Genomic DNA, 23229 nt, shown 5'->3' with positions numbered 1-23229 from the left:
TCCCCCCCCCCCCCCCCCCCCAAGCAGTGGGCATGCCACTTATCTCCTGGAATCTGATGGTTTATGGAATGATTTGGACTGAGGCTAAAAAACACACCTGGCATGTACGTGTCCTAACTAACTACATAGTATATTCACATCAATCCCTGCCCTGAATGAGCTTACAAACTAAGTATTTCTATTACAGTCATATAGGCAAGCACTAGATGCAAGTTTGGGAACAGTCATGATCATGGGCTCTGGGGTCATTAAAGATGGGAAAGAATCTGATGTCCATCAGCACTGGGCTGGTGTTTTGAGAAAGGGGCACCAATTTTGGGCCTCCACAGTTAATGTACATGGCCAATGGTGAAGAACAAGCTTAGTGCTATTGCTACAGCAGGTGATTCGTCCATCTGGAGGTAGGGGTATCATTTGTTACAAAAACATCTGTTCTGAGACAGTGATTTAGTAAGCTATAAAGCCACATAATTATCATGATAGCCAGGGAAATAAGATTTCTGACACATCATAACTTATTTTCTTGGAGTCTGGTGAGGGACACAGGAAGTCTTAAACCTACAGGTTATACTGCTACCTACAGAAGGATTAGACACTGGAAATTAAAAAAAAAAAAAAATGTAGATAATTCCAAGGTATAATCCTTCCCACTTCAGAGGATAAAAGGATTCAAAATCAGAGATTTTGTCACATTCGGGGTACACTGCGGGCAGTAGACTGTATATTTACTGCAAATTTAGCTTAAACCTAAAATCAGGGCAGATTTTAAAATGTAATTTTTTCCAGTTATGTATTACTCATAAAAAAGATAATTGCATGTATTTTACAGAGAACTAGCATACGTACCTTAATATGTATTGATATCAGCTTGCTGTACTCCTTTGTGAGGAGGAGTTTTTGATTAGGAGTGAGAGGGGCTACAATGAGTCATTTATGCTTCAGTGCTTAGCACAGTGCTGACAAGGAACATACTTGGACAAGGAGGGGTGAGAATAGGGGAAACGTCGTCATTCAAGCTGGCCATACACTGTGAATTTCAGCCAGCTCTTGGAGAACCAGCTGAAATTCACAAAGTGGGTACCACTGTCAGCACACTTAAAGGAGAACTATGAGGTGAGTGATTTTCACTCAACCTCATAGTTCGAGCCGACCTGTGACAATGAAACTGTCGCATGTCGGCTCAATAGATCGGGAAGTGAGCGAACACATACAGTCGCTCGCTCACTTCTCGATCCTGTCCCTGCAGAGAGCCGTGACTGTCACTCACGGCTCCCTGCAGGGATTCCCCCCTCCCCTGCCCGATCCTCCAGCGCTGACTGGAGGAACTAACGGGGGAGGGGGCTAGTACAGCTGGCTCTGCCTCTCGATAGGCAGAGCCAGCTGCCAATCATGCTCAATGACAGCTGGGTGGATCTCGATAGCAATGTCGGGATCTGTCCCAGTTGCGGCGGTCTCAGTATACCGCGAGTTGTAGCTCGCGGTATACTGAGCTTTGGGTCACGGGAGGACACTAGTGACCCTGAAGAGAACTGAAGGGAAAAGCACTGACCCCATTGTTCTCCTTTAAGGTCGGCATTCTTCAATCAGCTTATTGAAGGAGCTGCACGGAATATCTCCGTATGAACAGAGCGGGCAACCAATGAGCTGCCGGCTCTATTCGGGTATTCTGACAGTGACCACGTGGCCATGAGGAAACAGTGGGGATTCCTTGATCAACACACTAATAGTGTTGATGGAGGAATCTGCTCGTTCAGCCCCTGAGATTTGAAAGAGAAAAATAGAGCAGTGTATGGCCAGCCTTAGCCATTGTTCCTCCATTCCTCCATTATCTAGTCATAAGTTGGGTTGGGTCCGGGACCTGGTTGTGTTAATAAACTTTGTGTAGCCTGCAGAAAAGTTCTAGACCTGGCTCTGCAATCTGGCAGGAGCGCCTAGATAACTGGACTGGCTGATCTGAATAAAAAAACATGGTGAAATATTTCCCATCAATGTATTTTAATTGCACATTTAACTGTACAGCTTTAAAATGTAATAGAGTAAAATAATCAACAGATGCTAATTCAAATAACACCAAATAAATGTTTCTATGAACAGTCTGGAATAACAGACTTATACATGCGAAAAGCTATATTTGCTCATTACATATACTCGTGCTTACTTCTTAGTAGCACAGAAAAGTGATTACTCTTCCATAGACTTTCATTAAATTAGATCTAAGCCTAATCCCTAAAATCTCATATAAGCTTTAACATGTTAATGTAATTTCAAAAGTGTTTAATCTTTTTAAATCTGCAGCTTTCATTAAAAGAATACTCGGTGATTCTTCCACAAAGGTTGTTGCTCAGATACTTCCTGTTATGGGGTGACAACTGTCTCTTAGTTGTACTCCTACATTGTCACCCTGTCACACAAGCTCCGATCAAGACTATACAAACGTCTGTGTCGACGCAGGCATGGTCACCATTGTCACTATCAGTAAATCATTCCAGAGCAATGATGTTCAGCCGATGGTCGGTGAGTGTATGTAGACAGGAAGAGGCTGAAAGAGGCTAGAGGAGATCCACAGCATTGAGATGCAAAAAAAGATGAAAACGGGATGTAATGAAAACAAAAGGCAACTGTTTATAATACTCAGTGCATTAGGAAACAATTGTCATCCATTTAGGGTTTAGATCTACAGTACTTTAAATAATGTCTACTCTGTAGGTGGCCTTATCTGTACTATTGACATTGACATCCACTAGAGGGAGCAGTTACAACATTGTACATGCAATATGTTCATACAAATAAGTTTAAAGAGGAACGCCAGGCAATCGAAACATGATCCCTGGCAGTGGTGTCAACCCTACACTGCAGGGGTTAACTGCTCATTTTGGTCTAGGGGCTAAAATATGAGAAATAAATGAGTATAAAGATATACTCACCTGATCCTCAGTCCTGCAGCGGTGACTGCTCTCCTTTTTCCCCCTCCGTTCTGGTGGTAGAATTTCCCTCGGCGTCCTCACATCTAACACAGCAGCATTTGATGTTATGACATCACGGATATTTAGACCGCCGGACCCAGGTGGGACTGAGGATCACGTGAGTATATTTTACTTATTTTAGCCACCTAGACCAAAATGAGTAGTTTGGCTTCAAAAGTCTAAGAACCCGTGACATCATCATGTCTAATACAACTGCATTAGATGTGAGGACGCCGAGGGACATTTCACCACCGGAGTGAAGGGGGAGAGAGATGAGCGGTCACGGCTGTATGACCAAGGATCGGATGAGCATATCTTCTTTATTTTAGCCTCCTAGACCAAAAGGAGCAGTTAACCCTCGCAGTGCAGGGGCGGCCCAACTGCAAGGGTTCATCTTTTGATTGCCTGGAGTTCTTTAACAGTTGAAAAGTGCAAAACCCTATTAAAAGGTTCTGTCAAGCAAGCTCCAAGAACTAAAAATGCCTAGGAATTTCTCTTTAAGGACATGCTCCGCTTTCATAAAAGGGTGTCTTGTGTAGAATATGTGTCCTTTTTATAGCTGCTCTCAGGTTAATGTGTAATTAATTACATGTTCATTCACTCATTGTGTAAAAATTTTTTTTTTAGCTTCACACTACTTCTCTCAGGTATTTAGCTGTATATGACCTTCTCTCCATCAGACTCCGTGCTTCTAATTCCGAAAGTCACCTTCTTTCCACACAGAGTGAAAACTGCTGACAAAGCGGTCTATTATTGACACGCAGGTGCATTAGGTTAATTTCATTGTCCAATTTTCCCCTTCTCATTAGGTTTGGTTCAATACTCTGTAAATAGAGCTACGATCCAGTTATGCAGAAGAGGTTTCTGTTACTTAAATTAACTGCCCAAAAGCTTTTTATTTCAGTGTTATGTGTGCGACTGGTGACCTTAGCGTGTTAAATGGAAAGTTTAACCAATTTCACGGCAGGATGTGCAGAGCTTCCTAAAGGGTAACGCTAGCTTGAGAGGAAACTTGTTTAATGTATATAACTAGAGGACAGAGCAGTGCCGGGACAAGGTGCTCCGGCAGCCAAGTTAATGATGTCGAAGTGTACCCCCCAAAGTGCTCCTTAACTTGGCATTACAAAAGACTAACACAAATTAAAAATGTTACTATACAAACATTAAAAAAGGTAAGGGAATAAAACAGTAAATAAAAATAATTAGAGGTAACTAGTATATTAACTACATATTTAGTATTAAAAAAAACTAACTGCAAATTTGAATCTTTGATTTGTCCTTATTATTAAGGCTCTATACTCTTTTATTGGTATACAGCATTTTTTTTTATTTGGCGCTACAAACATGAACATATGCAAATATAAAAAGATTATATACAAATGAAAACAAAAATGCTAAGAAGGGAATGAAAGAATGAATGTGCTGCCTTCAGCAGTTATATGGGCAATATAACTCAATGTTTGTTTATTTCCTGTGCTTTTCTACTTAGGTAATTGTTCATGGTTATGATCACTGTTTTTATTGCACTCATTTTGTGGATCCTGCCTTTTGTAGGCTGTAACGTCCTCCTTCATCAGTCTGAGTTCCTGTTTTCTTTCCTGAAAGACACACTGAGGTCAGGAGTGAAATATTCCTTTGGACCTGCAAATACCAACATCTACCGTATCATATTGTTTGCGTGGACCCTTCTGCATGCAATCATGATATTCATAGATGGAAAGTATTTGGTGAGTTCAGCTATCTGATGAAGTTTGCTTTATTTAGACCAGGCATAGAGGCTTATGAACGTTACCGGAGCCTGCATTCTTGACAGACACTAACATAGAGGACTCCATAGCAGAACTAAGACTGAAGCCCTTAACCAACAAAAAGATATCTTAGTGTGCAAAACTAAAGAAAAGGTAAAACTCTGTATTGTTCATCATGTGAGATCAGATCTCACAAATCTCCATCAACTAGGCTCTCAGCGTGGTCTTCTAGGTCAACATTAAGGGGGTTATTCACTATTGAGCCGAAGGACTAAGCCTCCGAACCGAAGGGCTGCTGTACGGGCTATTCACAATAGCCTGTACAGCAGCCGAACGGTTCAGCAGAGCCGACTGCATGTGCTTTGGCTTGGCTGAGCAGACCTCGGAGGTAGTGAGCAGAATAACCAAGCTGAATGCTGTTTGTCAGCATTTGGCTATTCACTCACTGCTGTCCGTCCCCCATGTTCAGCTGAACCGAAACCAGCTGAAGCCAGCCAATGTACAGCAGATTTTAGCCGATGTACTGCTTATTTTAGCCGATGTACGGCTGATTTTAGCCGATGTACGGATGATTTTAGCCGATGTACGGCTGATTTTAGCCAATGTACAGCTGATTTTAGCCGATGTACGGCTGATTTTAGCCGATGTACGGCTGATTTTAGCCGATGTACGGCTGAAATTAGCATACAGGGCCGAAGTGAATAGCTGAGCGGTGTTCGGCTCACTTCAATTCGGCTCCGTTTTTCACTCACCCCCTAAGTGATCAGCTTATAGCGGACAGAGTGAATGCAGAAGCAACTAAAGTGCAAAAATCCTTTGCACTAAAAGATGAATGAAAAACAATTGGAGAAAATAATGATCCAAATTGTTTTATTCCAGCAGAATTGGAAGTTCTAGTTGAACACACCAGTGAATGCATTCTAAAGCATATTTCCAATGATACAGAGCCATCTCTTGTACCCCCTAATGTGATGATGGCAACTTAGGCCTACTCTGCACAGACATTTTCCAGCTCTTGGCACAACAATCCAAGTGCCAGCAGACTGAGTGATCATCACTGGGGTCGGTTAACTCCAAATTTCACCCCTAACACACAAAAACAGTAGCTGGCACAACATGATTTAAGGCCCCATTCACACCCAAGTGTAGAGGGAACACACGTTATGTTTGCACGCGTTAGTGCACTTTTGTTTTTCGTGTTTGCTACACGCCCGATTGATTTCAATGGGGTTCTGAAGGTAGTGCATTTAGCAAAATCTGCAACGTGTGTTCTGCGTTTTTCTCCTCCGCATTTGTGCATGTTTTAACATGGAGGAAAAACACACATTTGTCCAGTTCCATTTGGGGTGGCCTTAACTGGCAATGTCACGGCAAGCATACTTTGTGTTTTTTAGATGTTTTGCGAACATGTGTCAAAGCACGCTTTTTTGTGTTCAGATGTGAATGGGGACTTATGGAAACACGCACCGTTTACAGTATCTGTTATAGTAATTCTAACCTTTAAGAAATGTCTGTGACACCCACTGCCATGCCAGACAGAGATGAAAGTGTTTAAAAAATCCAAAGAAACTGCACACCACAGTGCTCAGCTAACCAAAGCTCAGAAGTTCTTCAACACCAATCCTTGGAGGAAAGGCTGCCCTACTCATAAGACATACAAAACAAATAAAACAGACAGCGCCTTCTCCTCATGTAATACCGTTTATGAGGAAGGGGGCATCTCCCCCTGAAACGCATCAGCTAGTTGGTCTTTTCTGGGACCTGCTTTGCATCTTATTGCTCATTCCTTATGCCAATATGTAAATTGTTTTTTTATGCCCCTTTTTAATTACTCTATTTAATAAACGGTATTACACGAGGAGAAGGCGCTATCTGTTTTATTTGTTTTGCTATCGTTTAAAAAATTGTAGCTTTCTTCAAAAAGGTAAGAATTCTTTCATTTCTGATTATAAAATAAGCTTAGAGATTTTAAAATATGGTTTTAATGAAAAGAAAAGAAATTTTTTTACAGAAAAGATATTACAAAAAAACAACAACAGACAATAGCAACAGTAAAATAAACAGGATAAAAAATACTTATTGCCTGGTTTTTGATCAGGTTTGCCTGATAGGTGGTTCCAACAGAGTCCAATTCACTGCAGCATTAATCCGATTCTGACAGAGTCCCTGGCCCTCAGAAATGACTCTTGGCACTCATGCTTAGTTCCAATAGAAGATTGAGCACTGTCAGCCGCAATTGCAGCTGCTTTTGTGGACCCCCTCGGGGTAGGAAAACTCTGGCCCTCCAGCTGTGGTGAAACTACAAATTCCATCATGCATCTGTCTCTGGGTGTCATGCCTGTGGCTGTCAGAGTCTTGCAATGCTTAAAGGAGAACTATGAGGTGAGTGATTTTCACTCACCTCATTGTTCTAGCCGACCTGTGACAATGAAACTGTCACAGGTCGGCTCAGTAGATCGGGAAGTGAGCGAGCACATACCGGCGCTCGCTCACTTTGCGATCCTGTCACTGCAGAGAGCCGTGACAGGGGAGGGACTGGATTCCCCCCTCCCCTGTCCTATTCTCCATCGCTGACTGGCGGAACGGACGGGGGAGGGGGCGGGTACAGCTGGCTCTGCCTCTAGAAAGGCAGAGCCAGCTGTCACTCACGCAGCTGGGTGGATCCAAACATAATTGTCGGGATCCGTTTCAGCTGCAGCGTCTCAGTATACCGCGAGCTGTAGCTCGCAGTATACTGAGCTTTGGGTGACGGGAGGACGCTAGTTTGTGTCCTCCCGTTACCCTTAGGAGAACTATGGGGAAAAGCCCTGACCCCATACTTCTCCTTTAATGATATTTGTAGTTGGAACACAGCTGGAGGGCCAGAGTTTGCCTACCCCTGCTCAGTAGGGTGTCACTGAGCCAATCCTCACCTAATAAAGAGAGCTGAGGGTTGGGAAGTAGAAAGTGTTTGGTTATACTTCAGCTGACACTTCTATAATGCCACTTTTCTAATGATATCAATATTTCTGTGTGATATTAAAATATAGATGAGAGTAGATATCATAGATATGTTATAATTTCAATGGTTAGTAGTGGACACATGTCCACAGATGTTGAGATGGACAGCCGGGGCCTAGAGATCAAGAGAGTTAATACTTAGCGGTTATGAGCTCTGACAGGTCCTGTAGGCTTGTTTGCAGACTATGGTGGACAACTGTCCCCTCCTAGGCCTTATAAGGAACTGTTTAGACCTGACAGTTGCAGAATTAGCAGAGTACCAAGTTCATCCCATATTGGAGGCACCAGACTGCCTGCTGCAAAACTTATTTTCTTAAAAATCAGTGGAAATACAGTATATTCATCTTTAATGAAATATTAGTTGCATGGAGATAAAAATGATCCCTTCTGACAGTACATATTATAAGCTAGGTACAGATAAAAAAAATGCAAGGAGTTTGCATGTTCTCCCCGTGCTTGCGTGCAGTGGCGGACCTAATAACCAAAGGGCCCTGGTGCAAGATTTTATCTTGGGTCCCCCTCCCAAGAAGGGGGGCCCCCCCAGCGGTCTCTAATGTTGTCGTAGCGTGCTGGACTTATCTGAGACCCTGCAGAGCACACCATAGATCCTGCATAACCCACCTGAGACTCTCTATGGTGGGCTCTGCAGGGTCCCAGGTGGGCTGGTCTGATCATCGGGATCCCTTTCCCTGTACCTCCTCCCAACTCTTCTTACCTGCTGCTGCTGGGGCCCGGCCTCCTCCACCCCCACCCCTGTCACCTCTGCCATGCCGCCCCGGTACAGTTGATACCCATGTAAGAGGCCCCCCAGGCTGCCAAGGCCCCCCACATGGGTACCGACCATACCCCCTGATGGCGGTGTTCTATTAAAGGTTGTGACTACGTTAGAATGTGTGACTGGTGACCTGGTCAAATTATTTAACGTTATCCCGCCCAGTTTTTCGGCAGTGGAATGTGTGACCTCCAATAGGTGAAGCATTCCAGCGCTTTCCCAGCTGTTCCAGGGCAGATCGGCATTGCAAATCGCATGTGCAGGAGAACCGATCTGCCCTGAAACAGCTGAACGGTCCTGAAATGTCACTTCTCTCCGACTGCGATCTCACATTCCACTCACTCACAAAGTCGGATAGAAGTGACATTTCAGGACCGATCAGCTGTTCCAGAGCAGATCGGTTCTCCTGCACATGCGATTTGCGATGCTGATCTGCCCTGGAACAGCGGAGAAAGCGTTGGAATGCTTCACCTATTCCACCGCCGAAAAACTGGGCGAGATTACGTTAAAACATATTGCAAAATCAGACCCCATTGAGGCTGTGGGGGTGCTCATGTCCGGACCCCACTGGGCCCCCCCACAGCCTCAGGCCCTGGGGCGGCTGCACCGGCCGCACCGGCGGTAGTTCCGCCACTGCTTGCGTGTGTTTCCGTCCACATTCAAAAGACGTGCTGGAAGCTTAATTGGCTCCTGTCTAAATTGACCCTTGTATGTATGTATACATGTGAGATAGGGACTTTACATTGTAAGCTCCTTCAGGGTAGGGACTGATGTGAATGTGCACTGTGTAAAGCGCTGCATAAATTGTCGGCACTATATACAGTAAGTACCTGTAATAAATAACTATTAGGGGTACATTTATAAAGCAGTGACTCAGACTTTCACCAATCTTACTGGTGCATGTGTTTTAATGACAGTGATCAATTCATCACTAGTGAATGTTTGATGAAAGTCACATTCACTGCTTTTTAAACATGTCCCTTAAAGCAGTGGTTCTCAACCTGTGTAACCTCAGGACCCACATTTGTCCTTGGTCATTAAGTCGCGACCCAAGATGCACTGCAATGTAATGCACGGCATTGTAGTACTGGGCATTCGGGTGCAGGCGATCGGACTGTGGGCGGGAGGTGTGTTAGGGGTGTGATTCAAATTAATGGCAATGCAACACACCTCTCACACCAGAACATGTAGTAGGTGCGATTGCGTGGTACAGTGCAATAATTGCATGGGACTGTGGTGATTAACGCACTGTACTAGTGTGAATGGACCCTCAAAAACACTGACAGACACACGCACACCAAAAATACTTTTTCTTAAGATCCCCCCAGTGTCCCTACCTTATGAGAACTGGAGTGGATCCTCAGCTTGGGGTCCAGTGTAGGCTGCTGTGCTGTGACTGAGCTCCAGCCATATGTGCTTGTACAGCTCCATTGCGATCCCTGTAGAGGTGCCAGAATGTGACGTCAGTCCAGTCCAGGCACCTCTGCAGGGCACATGTGGGAGCTGTAAGCAATGCACATATGGATGGAGTTCCCTTATGGCCATACTTCTAGCCCACTCCACCTCATGCTGACACTCGGCAGCGAGCAGCATATTTTGAATGGCTGCACGTGCGAGAACTGACAGTGCTGCTCTAGGGGGAGGCTGAGGAGTCGCTCACCTAGAAAAGTGGAAGGCATGTGGCGACCCACTGAACATGGGGTTGCGACCCACTTTTGGGTCACGACCCACCAGTTGAGAACCAAGGCCTTAAAGTGTACCTCTGTTTTATACATGCAGGCTAAAGCAACTGCTTCAAGATAAGCATTAGATATACTTTTCATGTTAAAGTGACCCTGTCACTGATTGTGCATTATCTACATTATCACTTTAAGTGTAAGTAAAACCAAGACTTTTTTTTCGTTTTGGATAAAGTTAGCAATAGTTAAAACCTATGAATGTTTTTTTTTTTGCTATCTTTGCTCCATTGTGAAAGTTTCCCTTTACTTCCTCCTGTCCAAGAGACAACAAGTGAGAGAAAAGGTCTCTAAAATAAGAGGAAATCCCTTCTTAGAACCCTGTCACGGAACAGGTGTCCTTATTATTAGATTTTCCTCCTATTCCAGAGTCAAACGTAAAATGTTGGCTGTCCCACCACTTTCTGTCCCGTTTACAGTTTGGGTAACAACAACCAATTCCTGGTGCTTACTGAGCATTTCCTGACATATGGGGGAGAAAAAGTGTATTGAGCGGATTCAATATACACATAAACTATATTACCAAAAGTATTGGGACACCCCTCCAAATCATTGGATTCAGGTGTTCCGTGAAATTCCCTTGCTACTAAATATTCAGCGGTCAACTGTTAGTGGTATTATAACAAAGTGGAAGCAACTGGACACAACAGCAACTCAGCCACGAAGTGGTAGGCAACGTAAAATGACAGAGCGGGGTCAGCGCATGCTGAAGCACACAGTGCACGGAAGTCACCAACGGTCTGCAGAGTCAATAGCTACACACCTCCAAACTTCATGTGGCCTTCAGATTGGCACAACAACAGTGCGTAGAGAGCTTCATGGTATGGGTTTCCATGGCGGGGCAGCTGCATCCAAGCCTTATATCACCAAGTGCAATGCAAAGCGTCAGATGCAGTGGTGTAAAGCACGCCGCCACTGGACTCTAGAAAAGTGGAGACGTGTTCTTGGGAGTGACGAATAACGCTTCTGCTGTCTGGCAATCTGATGGACGAGTCTGGGTTCGGCGGTTGCCAGGAGAACGGTACTTGCCTGACTGCATTGTGCCAAGTGTAAAGTTTGGTGGAGGGGGGATTATGGTGTGGGGTTGTTTTTCAGGGGTTGGGCTTCGCCCTTTAGTTCTAGTGAAGGGAACTCTTAAGGCATCCGAAAACATTTGGTAATATAGTGTATCTGTCTTTGAACATCCTAAATCTGACACCCCATGGGGGGCCACTTGTCACATGTATAAGCCGTAACACACCTGTTTTACTCTCATTGGGTAGACCTCTATTGAGTACTGCTGTGTTTTTGGGGCCCCTGTACACATACAAATATTTATCCCCAGATTACGTACCTCTTCTGCTGACGATAGAACAAAAAGTTGAAATGTCACTTTCCTAAATCCCAAAACATCCACGTGGAGCATTTGTCGCATTATATTCCATGCTCCCTTTATTCTTAGCTAGTAAGGACATCAGTGGACAAGTAACTACGGCATATCAGACTCTAATCTCTCGTTCACATTTCTGAGGTGGTGGATGATTTATGGGGCAGCTGAGGACTTTAATATTTAAATGATCCCTTTCTAAAAATACGATTTCTTCTGCTTTGTACGTAAAAAAAAAATGCAATTTCTTTCTATATTCCTCACCAACACAGAGTGACTGCAACTGACCAAAGTCATTAATCTGAGTTGCTCTGATGCGGCCTAATAGGCCTGCCTAGTCCTTACTGCCGCAAGGTCTCCTTTGATTAAAAGACAGAAGATGAACCGCTCGAGAGGTTATATGTCATTATGCCATGTGTCATCCTTTATTTTTAGAGTACAGTCTATAAAATAAAATGCATTGGATGAACTCAGAACATGAACCGCATTTGTAAAAGGCCAAATGTCACCAAGCAAAACACTTCAGTAAGTTTGTTCCACAGGTTCCAAGGACGGTCAGTCAGAAAGCTAGCAAAAAGTTACGACTGCCATTGAGGGGCGTATCTGCCGCGAGGCAAACAAGGAGTTTGCTTGATTCCGGCAGGGCGGCAAATGTACCGGCCCGCGGCCCAATTGCGGCCCGCGAGCCGGTACTTTGTGGCCCGCAGCCAGCTCACAAGTCAGGTACGCGGTCAAGGACCGCGTACCTGACTTGCGGGAGCAGCTACACGGTCTGCATCTCTGTCGGATGCAGACCGTGTAGCTGAGTCTGCGCCGGCAGCCGGATCCTTTCGGCCAGCGCTCTTTCAGTGAACGCTGGCCGAAAGGATTGTGCAGGATCGAGTGATGAGGTCTGCAGCAGACCTCATCAATCAATCGTTGACAGACCGGGACAGACGTGCCGCCTCACAGCCTCCTCCCTGCAACACTGGTAGTCTACTAGATTGTAAGCTCTCACGAGTAGTAGTGATTCGAATTGAACAGTGTTCAACTCGAATATGAGTTTGAATCGAACATCGGCAGTTCGAGCGCTCGTCGAACGCCGAACTTTATGGGATGTTCGCGGTTTGTTCGACCGCGGACATTCCATAATTCAAAATGCCCACTGAAGCTCTGATTTGTTAAAGTCTTGCACCTGACCACAGGTCAGGTGCAAGACTTTGCCCAATCAGGGCTCAGCGGAGGAGGGGCCTGAAGGAGAAAGTTCTCTATCAGGTCCCCCCATGCTGATTGACAGCAGGCAGTGGGCGGATGCAATAGCCAGCTTGCAATTGGCTTTTGCATTTTACAATATCCAATAGCAGGCTGGGTATGGATCCCAGCCTGCAATGAAGAGGAGGCAGGGGGCAGGGCAGAGGAGCCACGGCCAGACCGGATCGTAGACGGACCAGGGGACCGGAGGCCAGGACAGCAGCGGACAGACCAGGGGACCGGAGGCCAGGACAGCAGCTGAGGTAAGGGGGGGGCAGCGAAGGCATGCAGCAGTCTGTGTTTGAAGGGACACAGTTTTGCTACATGTACCGGCAGCTGTATGGGGGTCGAACATTCGACCCCCATACACTTGCATTGAGTTTGAGTTCGTATTCGAACATTTCGGCCGTTTGAATATTCGAATATGAACCGAACACGGGGGTGTTCGGCCCATCCCAACTCACGAGCAGGGCCCTCCTAACCCTACTGTACTGAAATTGTATTTTACCTATACGGTCTCCCCCATTTTGTAAAGCGCTGCGAAAACTGTTGGCGCTATATACATTCTTTATAATACTACTAACAATAATAATAATAATAATAATAGTATGATGGTTACTGGAGAAATATCTAAAAGCATCAGGAGTGAAGCAGAAATCACAGATGCAAAAAATGAATGAAGCAAGCAAAAGCAGAGAGCAGGTTCTCAGGTCAGGGCCGGATTTCTATCATTAGAGCCTGTACACACATAACTTTTGCCACTCTTAAGGCCCCACTGCTAAGGTCATTTCTTATACACATAGTATTCACTTGTTTTCCTGGTTCTGATCTGGATTAGAATATAGTAATTCTGTGTAAAAACCCTTATATGGTATAACTTATTGGTATTGACAATGGGAAAATAAATGGGTAGCCAGTCAGTATACTCCCTGCCTCTACCACCTATAGGCGCGTGCCTACTGTGCCCAATGGTAAATCCAGCCCTGCTTCAGGTACAACTTCCTCTTCAAAAACCTCTCAGGAAAACAGTGAGCAGCATAGCAATGACATCACCAAATATCACTTCAGATCTTCTGAAACTAGCAGTCAGAGGCAGCAGTGCCTTATATCTCATACTGCAGATATGCAATTTTGAGACGGCAGGTACGGGAAGCATAATACTATTTTTCAAGAGCAATTTAAGTCAAAAGGTATTTTTTCCAGTGTACTGCTTAGACAAATTTAACACTTCTAGATATTTTGTATAAGATAGCAAATCTTTGCTTTTTTGAGTACAGATCCACTAGCTTAAATGATGCCTCTTGATCCGATCATCTTCTTCTTTCCAGTAGTTTCCAAGAATCCCTCCAGCGCTGGTGCCGGTCTCTGATCCAGCGCCGACTCCTGTCTCTCCCTGTCCCACGAAGTCTGTGCGGGTGGACACTGCTGCATCGACTTACCATGTGTCTCTCCTCTTCTCCAGGGTGAAGATCCTACTGTGCATGCGCCCGCCCTATGATCCTTTGCAGCCACCTGAGAATTTTCAGATCTTCGGACGGGAGCGCGCGGCGGAGACACTGGTAATTGGTTTTTTTAAATGTTTTTGCATATATCTACTGCTTGCTAGCAGTAGATAAATGCAAAAACACACAAGGCTCTATTGTTTATACTCCACACTCCTAGAAAAGCTGCATAGGTCAATGCTTTGTAACAATAGGTGAGTAACAATGTCCTCGCACACACAAAAAAAACCTTCAGGAACAACAGAAAAGACAAAAATATATATTGGAAAAAGAATACCATAAACACTTTCCAAATAAATAAAACACAGGGTTATACTGAGAACAATCGGTTCATTATTAGAGGGCAGTCATCGTGTATTATCAGATAATTGCAATGTTCCTGCTAACATCATCTTCTCAATTATTTAGTCAGACCACTAATACCTCAATTTAATGAGGATCTTGAAGTGTTAATTGTCTAGCATCTTGTATTCTATTGTGATGATTAGACTGGCAATAAAAAGTTCCAGACATCGCTCTGAATTTTAGAACATCTGTCTGTGATTCAGGTTTGTGTTAACAATAAAAAGGATTTATTCGTCAATGGATGCTGCAGAAACAAAACGTCCTCTGCAGAGGTCATTTGTAAGTATAGCACGGAACTCAGGAGGATCTGGGTCTCATGCAAGCCACTCAAAACACCTAGCTCAGCTAGGGTACCCAGCCCAGTTCTCTTTAGTAATTCTGTAAGAAGTATTGATATTATGCATTACATTATGATCCACCTCATCTTGCTAGAGTGACACACTTAGATGTCACAAGCAAAAGCAGAGACGCCGGCACTCCAAAATGATAAGCAACGTGCAACATTAGATGTCAGACCCCTCACACACTGGTCAAAGAAAACATAGGAAAAAGTGCTTTTCAAATGCTTTACAAACAAAACTTTGCCAGCAGCAGTATTTATTGTGAATTATATGTAACAAAATAACTTGAGATCACTGGAGGTGATATCCTAATAAAATAGAAGGTAAAGAGAACTTGCTGTTTTTTTTTCTATTCCTGGGGCTGTCCCTATTAACCTATTATAAGGCAGCCTGAGGCTGTTGCCTCACTTGGCATCTTTTTGGGTCACGTGGGGGGGAGGAGTGGCAGGCAGGCCGCTCTGCTGTACAATGTTGCTGCCCCCTTTCCGGTCAGAGCATCCCAGGTTGGTAAGAGCCGACTTGGGGATCGTGTAAGTGCTCTGCATCTCCCCACCCATCTCTTAGCAACCTGGGATGCTCCGGCTGGCATCGGGTCGAGCTCCTAGCAACCAGTGACATCACTGGTTGCCAGGAGCTCGGTGGGACACACTTGCCAGCATCCCACTGAGCTCCTGGCAACCAGTGATGTCATTTGTTGTCCCTCCCCCTGGCTCAGGCAGCAAAAAAGCCTAGGGACACCACTGTTTATTTCCTCAGTAAGCATGCTCCATCTCTTCTCTCTTTCTCAGTGTGACCTTGCTCATCAGAGCTTGGTTCGCTCAACCCTGAACAGATGTGCACATTGGTACAGTGGTGACAAAAGCTGAGGCATGCATCGATGCAGTGGCAGCGGGTGCATAGGTGGGCGTTGATGCACTGGCAAGTGAAATGGGGGCATGTGGGAGAGGTGGTGAGAGCAGGGGGTGAATATGGGGATTAGATTAAAACTAAAGGAGAAACTAAAACTCAATTTTCCTTCCTGTATTCTTCTTTTACAATAAGAATAGAATTAGAAAAATCTACTATATGCGTGCTTCTATTTTCCAGCAGAGAAGTTATTAAATTGATGAAAGAGTCAAAGAGCTGATTGATTTCACTTCATACTTTCATAAACTTTCTCTTTTTAATAATTTGTGTCCCACAGACTCATTTTTCCAGCAGAATGTTCATTTTGTTCTTTTCAGAAAATATCAATAACCTTGATTTCAGGCTGACACAGAGAGTTCTCTCCCACGTGCTCTGGGAATAGACTTCCCATGGGGGGGGGGGAGTTAACAAAGAAAGCCATATTGCAGAAAAATATACCGAATATATTTTACAGACAAATACAGCGTTCCTGGTTTTTCTTTTTAGTAATCAATTTTTTGTTTCTAGCTCAGCAGACAGGGAAAGATAAATAGATAAGGAGAAAAATGGTGAGAGCGCATGTATGTATATGTGTGTGTCTCTGTATGAGCGGGAAGGGGGAAATGAGGAAGAGATGGATGACGGAATTTTCAGCAACTCAACAATAACAGTCACTGCAAAAGCATATAAAAGACAATTGTTTTGGGGGTGTGATGTGCGGTGCAGGGTAGTTTTGGACATGCTGCATTATTTCACAGCATACTGTGTCACACCGCAGGTCACTGCACTGTACCGCCGCACAATGCGCTGCTGTGCAAGGACCTGATTGGAGTATACTCAATAAAGCCAAAGAAAAAAGTAAATGCACACCACCCTTTTACCGGACCAGTCACACCACACTAGCCCCCACGCTAAAACTGAGCATTTTAGGATATGGCCCAGTGTAAATGAGCCCCAAGAATGGCCAGGCAAGGGAAAAAGAGAAGGACCTTGATATTAGTTATGGGAGGAAATGGCTGCAAAGAAGGAAACAGAAGAGGGAACTGAACATGGGAAGATAAGGAGCAACACATACCTATGAGATTCAGCACTCACCAAATATCAGACCCAAATTTCTGAAGGTCTATAAAGGTTTGTGTTACAGGCTCTAATCATTGGTTCTCCAGGTAGTCACCTGAAGCAGCAGCAATCGCCCTGTGCTGTTTTTCCTCCTCCTAGATCTTTGGCCACTCTTGAGCACCACATATTTAAATCACCGGGAATGTTCTACATCTCCTTCAGTATATTGGGCAGGAACTTAATACAAAGCAATGGAGTTCAAAACATAAATAAAACCAGCATAGTGTAACTCTGGGTTATTTAAAGTATAAGTTCACCTTTTGCAAAAATTAAAGAAATGCATAATTAATATGCATTTCTTTATTATTTGCATTCAAGCCTGGAAAGCATTGCAATTGTGATCACTCAATCACAGCTGCAAAACTCAGGCTTCTTCACATTCTCTCCCAGGCAGAACTCCGTAGGTATGGAGTTTCAGTTAGGAGAGATGGGGAAGGATGGCTGTACTTAAAACTACATTAAATCACCTCATACAGCGTCCAGCCATCCTAGCTCTAGGTAGAGCTGCCCATATTCCCGCATCTACCAAGAGCTAGGATGGCTGGACACAGTATGAGGTGATTTAATGCAGTTTGAAGTCCAGCCATCCTTCCCCATCTCTCCTAACTGAAACTCCATACCTCAGTATGGAGCTCTGCCTGGGAGAGAAAGTGCTGAAGTCTGAGCTTTGCAGCTGTGATCCAGTGATCACAATTGCAATGCTTTCCAGGCTTTAATGCAAATATTAGAGAAATGCATTTTTTATATATATTACTAATTATGCATTTCTTAAATTTTTGCAAAAGGTGAACTTATCCTTTAAAACCTATCACCGGGGGGAAAAAAACTCCCTTGCACTGCAAGGGTGAACTACTCATTTATGTCTAGGGGACCTGTGCAGATAACTTTTACTCACCTGATACCCATTCCCCTGGCAGTTGGAGCTCAACTCATCTTCCCTACACTACAGCGTGTGGACTGTAGAGCCTTCCAATCATTGGAGAAGTGATAATTCGGGAGGTTGTAACACAATCCTTTTTAGACCTTCAGAAATGCGGGTCTGACGTTTGCTGAATCTAATGCGTGTTTGTGTGTAATTGAAAACACGGCTGTTGAAGTACTATTATTGTTATCTGGTAACCCAAGAGAGGACAGATGAGCTGCAGCTGGACATCAATATATACAACGGCGTTGCCATTTGTGAACTGACAGGTAAGGGCATATTGTATTTCAAACTTGTTTGTAATGTCACGACTGCACTCAAGAAAAAGTAGTAAAACTCCATATTTTTTATGTCATATTCCATAACTACTGTTGTAAGCCATTAGGCATCGTGTGATAGGCAGTGACATAGTGATTGTTAAAGGATAAGTGAACTTTTAGTCTTATATCCTTTCATATATCACAGAAAGGCAAGCAAGTTCGCAAATATATTTCACCTTTTCTCCTTGCCTACTGTCCACTGAGACCAGTACAGGGTTAGCAATTATTCAGTGAGCTCAAATTTTCTTGTGTTCCCTCACATCCCTAACATCCCTTGTCCATGATCCCTAGACTAACTCACAACCTGCCAACAGCATTTCAAGGCATGCTAGGAATGATTTATTTCATTTATTCCAGGGAAACTAGCTTTTTTCTTTTCTCCCTGTTTTTATTTTCTACATACTTCCAGAAACCTAAACGGGACGCAAAGCCAAAATCTTTTTTTCAGTACGATACCTCACCTTTTGACCATAAATATAAATGCACACACAATAATGATATATATATCAAATAAAAAGAAAACAAATATGCATTATTTTTTTTGCATTTGAACTTGAAAAGGATTGCAACTGCAGTTAGTGGATCACAGGAGCAATGCATAGACTCTTTTAGACTATTGACTGAGCCCCAGATCTGTACTGCAGTACAGACCTTTGGTTATGGGGCTGGAGGAAGTAATCAATAGACTACAAGTATGTTGAGATTTGCAAGTCCATCTGCCACAGTGGCAGATTGGATGTATAGGGCCCATTCACACTCAATGTGTTGGGGCTGCACTGGAAAAAACGCCCAACAAGGCAAGACAACTCAAGACAAGACAATTTGCCTTGTTTCAGATGGGTGCATGCACGGGAGTTTCCTTATCTGGCCAATCGGCTGAAGACTCTAAATCAGAAAAAATACCGGGAAGAAAATGGAAGCATTGGTGAGGGAGGAGAATGCAGACATCGCAGCTCTGGAGAGGATCACTTTGGCAAGTAAGTCTGCCATAATGTGCTAATTTGCCATCCATACTAGCATATTATGGCTAAACAGCTCCTGGGGGCTACTCTTCTAAACATACTTTAGCTTTAAGAAAATAATTTTTTGTAAATCTGCTGCCTGTTCTTTCTCAGGAGGTCCTGCCAATAATAGCACTTTCTGTTTCAGGCTAACAGTTTTAATCCAGTGCATTATAATTAGCATCAGCATCAGCCTGCCGTCCGCAGTTCTTCAGTTGGCGATTGGGCTGCCTATCAGGTCTGTAGGAAGCATGTGGTTTAGGGCTTTTTCATAAAGAATGGAAATGCCCCTTAGGTCACATATAGAGTGGATGTAATGAGTTTCCATCCAGGAGAGTTTTGTTCACAGCGTTCTCGGCTCAGGCTGTTTTTAAAAGACCTCACTTATGCCTACCATGACCACAGCTGACAAGATTGCATTCGCTGAATATAACCAATTTAGTGATGTAGCATTTAAAGTGTGAAGAACATACTTTTGCCAATATGCAACGACAGCTACAGTTATGATAGATATTAATTATGTCTTCCAATGAACCAAAACCTGCAAGGTGAACATGATCAGCAGAATTTAAATAATCCTAATTGCATATGTTAATATTTTAGGCCTTGTTTCTTTTTACTGTTTGCACAATTATATACTTACAGAGATACATTCCTGTTTGCTCAGTAAGGCAGCCCCTTCATTTTGACTGGGCTGGTAGAGCACCTTGCGTTAAAGGTACAGCGTTCGGCACAGCGTTTTGCATTAAAGGTACAGCATCCGTACATTTAGCATGCACAATTGCACAGTGCAATGCACCGCACACTAGGTATGCTGATGTGTTGCGTTGCCATTCATTCGAATGACTTGATGGACAATAGGTTGGACTCGATGGACAAGACATGTGTCTTTTTTCAACCTGACTAACTATGTAACTATGTAACAATACTGCAATAGCGTGCATTGCAGTGCCATGCAGAAAAAAAAGAGTGAATTCATTTTTTTTTCACCAAGCGACAATGCAACTCACACTATTGCGATACCATGCACTGCAGCACAATGCATGCCTGCTGAAAAGTGTTTTGGAATGCCATTTAAAATAAATGGCAATGCACCAGTGCACTTAGAGTTACGCTGTGCAATAACTTGACCGGTACTGTGCCTTTAGCACATTCAGCACAGCCCTTTGGTGTAAACCAGCCCTAACACATGGAAAATGGACATGTTCCCACAACAGCATGTGTGTTGTGGTGTGGTGCCATGTAGCGAATTGCCTATTGCTGTACTTAGGCATTGGGGTGCCATTTCTCAATGACAAAGCAACATATTGTGGATTGTGTGTTACGCTGCATTGCGGTAACATATGACAAATTGCATTACCACATCCCAGCAGTCTGAATGGACCCTAAACAATCAGTTCAACCAAAACTGGTATTTTAGTTATAGCTGGAGGCTGCATTGTTGAGTCAGCTCATGGTTTCTTATATGAGGCTTCAACCGAGAGATAAAGCAAAACAAACGACAAACGCACTCAACAATTTGTTACCAGTTATACAGTAAGGTGCACACGAAATGGGCTTTGATGATGCCTTTCTACTGTTCAACCGAGAGATGTCCCTGACATAATTCCTAACTCTGTTTCTGTTCATCTGAGAGCTCTGGTTGTTCGCATCCACCTTTGTGGCTTTCTGCTCCTTCTAGTGCATTTTCCATAATATAAAATAAATAAAGCCTCCAACAGGGAAAGATAGACCCTTTTATATAGCTATAGCAGGTCGGCATAGCTGGGAACGCAGCACAGGGATCTCACCAATAGACTACCTACGAGACAAAAGAACTCGGGTGGTTTTCTTCTCTACCTTCCAGGAAAAACTGAAATAAAGGTTTTAGGTGGACTGACCCTTCAATAATAATTACTCCAAATGATTACTCATGGGATGATGATTATACATTAGAGACAGAACGTAATTAGCTCTTTCAAACATTCTCTGTTGCCGAACAGATATATACAGTTTAAAATGATTAGCTCTGCAGGGAATACTTTTTTACTGCAAGTCGCTGCTGAATTAAGTGTCTGGCCTTATCTTGGGTGCGACTTGTGCTGATTTAGTTTTCATTTACTTCAATCAATCAGTCTTAAGAGAGCACAGACTGAGATAGTGTTATAATGAAGAGTCTCACAGTAGACCAGTAATCTGTGAAGAGAGGGCAATGCTTCAATTCCCATGTGGGTTGAGGCTGGGAGGTCAGGAGGCTCCTGCAAACTATGGCTCAAATAACTAGGAAGGGTGCAAGTAGAGCTCATGAGGTTAATTCTTTAGCAAAAAACTAACAATAACATGTTTCTATTATACATGTATCAGCGACCCATAAATCCAAGGGAAATCATGCCAGCCTAATTATAAATGTTGTTGCTTCCAGAAAAAAAAACAGATGATTTTTGAAATGATACACTGACATGCCCTGCAGTAAAGCAATTATGGTCATATCATGGGAAATATAGAACTACCAGAATCCGCAAACGTTTCATGTCATTTGGACCCATTTAAAATAACTCAATTTAAAGAGACACTGTCTCTTGCCAATACAGGAAAAATTAAAGTGTCTCTGTGAAGGGTCCCCTTCTGACTTCCCTATTCTCACATTACCTGTGATCTGTTTCCGCTATCTCCTCCTCTACAGCCTACGTCAGTGCCCTGAGGAAGCGCTGATTTTACAAGCAATTTGACAGTGCTCGGGTCTAATGATTGCCAACTACACCCGAGCACTGTCACAAGGGTGTGGGTGGGAGTCACACGTTCCTCCTTATCTGGAAGTTCTGGGTATTGTAGCCAGCTGCAGAGGGGAAGAACTGGCAAGGGAGTGCTAGTAAGCTGAGTATAAGACGTCAGGGGGACCCCTTTCTCTTTAAGGTTTATTTCCATTGGCCAGATTATTATGACCACCTGACGTTTGTAGGCAAATCAGCTATAATGAGCTATAATTTTGCGCTGAAGATGCGAGAGGGCCAGACCATTATAAATAGGGAAGCAGGTTGTTTACTACGACAGTAGTAGTAATTTTATTCTGGAGATATGGGTAAAAAACACGATTTAACAGCTTTTGAACGTGGGATGATTGTTGGTGCACATGATGTCAAAAAAGACAAAAATGCAGTATTGCAGTGTGCAATGATACCTTTCATGTTTATCTTTGCAGCAGGTTTATACATAGGATGACGTGAGAGACTGTTTTTTTTTTCTTTTAAGCGCATTAACATACAATGTTCTGCCTTAAGATCTTTAACCCATTGTTGAGGAGGACATGTCTTGCACTCCTCTGCCTCCTCCTTAACATTACATAGAATGGGAAAGCTAAAAAAAGGATTTTGCAGAAAGTAATAAGGTAAGTAGAATTTTGTAAACATGTTTTTAAGTTATGTTATGTGAATGGGAACATTTACTAAATATAAAGTAGGTGTTATCCCAATTTGGCTGCAAAAGTGGAAATACACTTTAAGGAGACCCTATTTTTCAGTTCACACTTTCATTGGTTGTCATACAAAACCTTTTACTTCAAAAGTCAGAGTAGTTAGAATTAAATCAGAATTGCCCATAAGAAGAATTCTTAGGATTCTTCAATTTATGACTGTGCAGGTCTGACCTAGCAAAGAACACCACAATTCAGTAGCAACTTCTCACATTCTGGTTTGTATAAGTTAGAGGAGTGGGGCAGAAAGACAGACCTTTATGAGATTTACTGGATTGCACAGCATATGTTTTCCCATGGCAAGAAAATTAGGTCATATTAGTAATTAGTTATTTCTTTATGACTTCAATAGTCCCCTATTTTTTAACCAATATCTATGTTCTCAAGATTGATGGCCATCTAGAAATTCACATTTGCATAGAGAAGGGAGAAGTGCAAACTTATTCAGGTTTCTATTGTAGTCCATGTTGTTCTCACTGCATATTGTGCAGCAATTGGGACCATACAATATATACATACTGTATATATATA

At 43.3% G+C, this 23229-nt stretch overlaps 1 protein-coding gene across 1 annotated transcript in view; it reads right to left on the bottom strand.

The window, feature by feature from the left end:
- Window positions 1-23229, bottom strand: part of GLRA1 (glycine receptor alpha 1) — a 108386-nt gene that overhangs the window by 31323 nt on the left and 53834 nt on the right. The gene's annotated exons all lie outside the window — the stretch shown is intronic.

This window comes from Nanorana parkeri, unplaced genomic scaffold, assembly GCF_000935625.1.
Source record: "Nanorana parkeri isolate BGI_ZX_2015 unplaced genomic scaffold, ASM93562v1 scaffold203, whole genome shotgun sequence".
NCBI classification, from domain to species: Eukaryota; Metazoa; Chordata; class Amphibia; order Anura; family Dicroglossidae; genus Nanorana; species Nanorana parkeri.
This window is presented reverse-complemented; position numbering and strand designations above follow the sequence as displayed.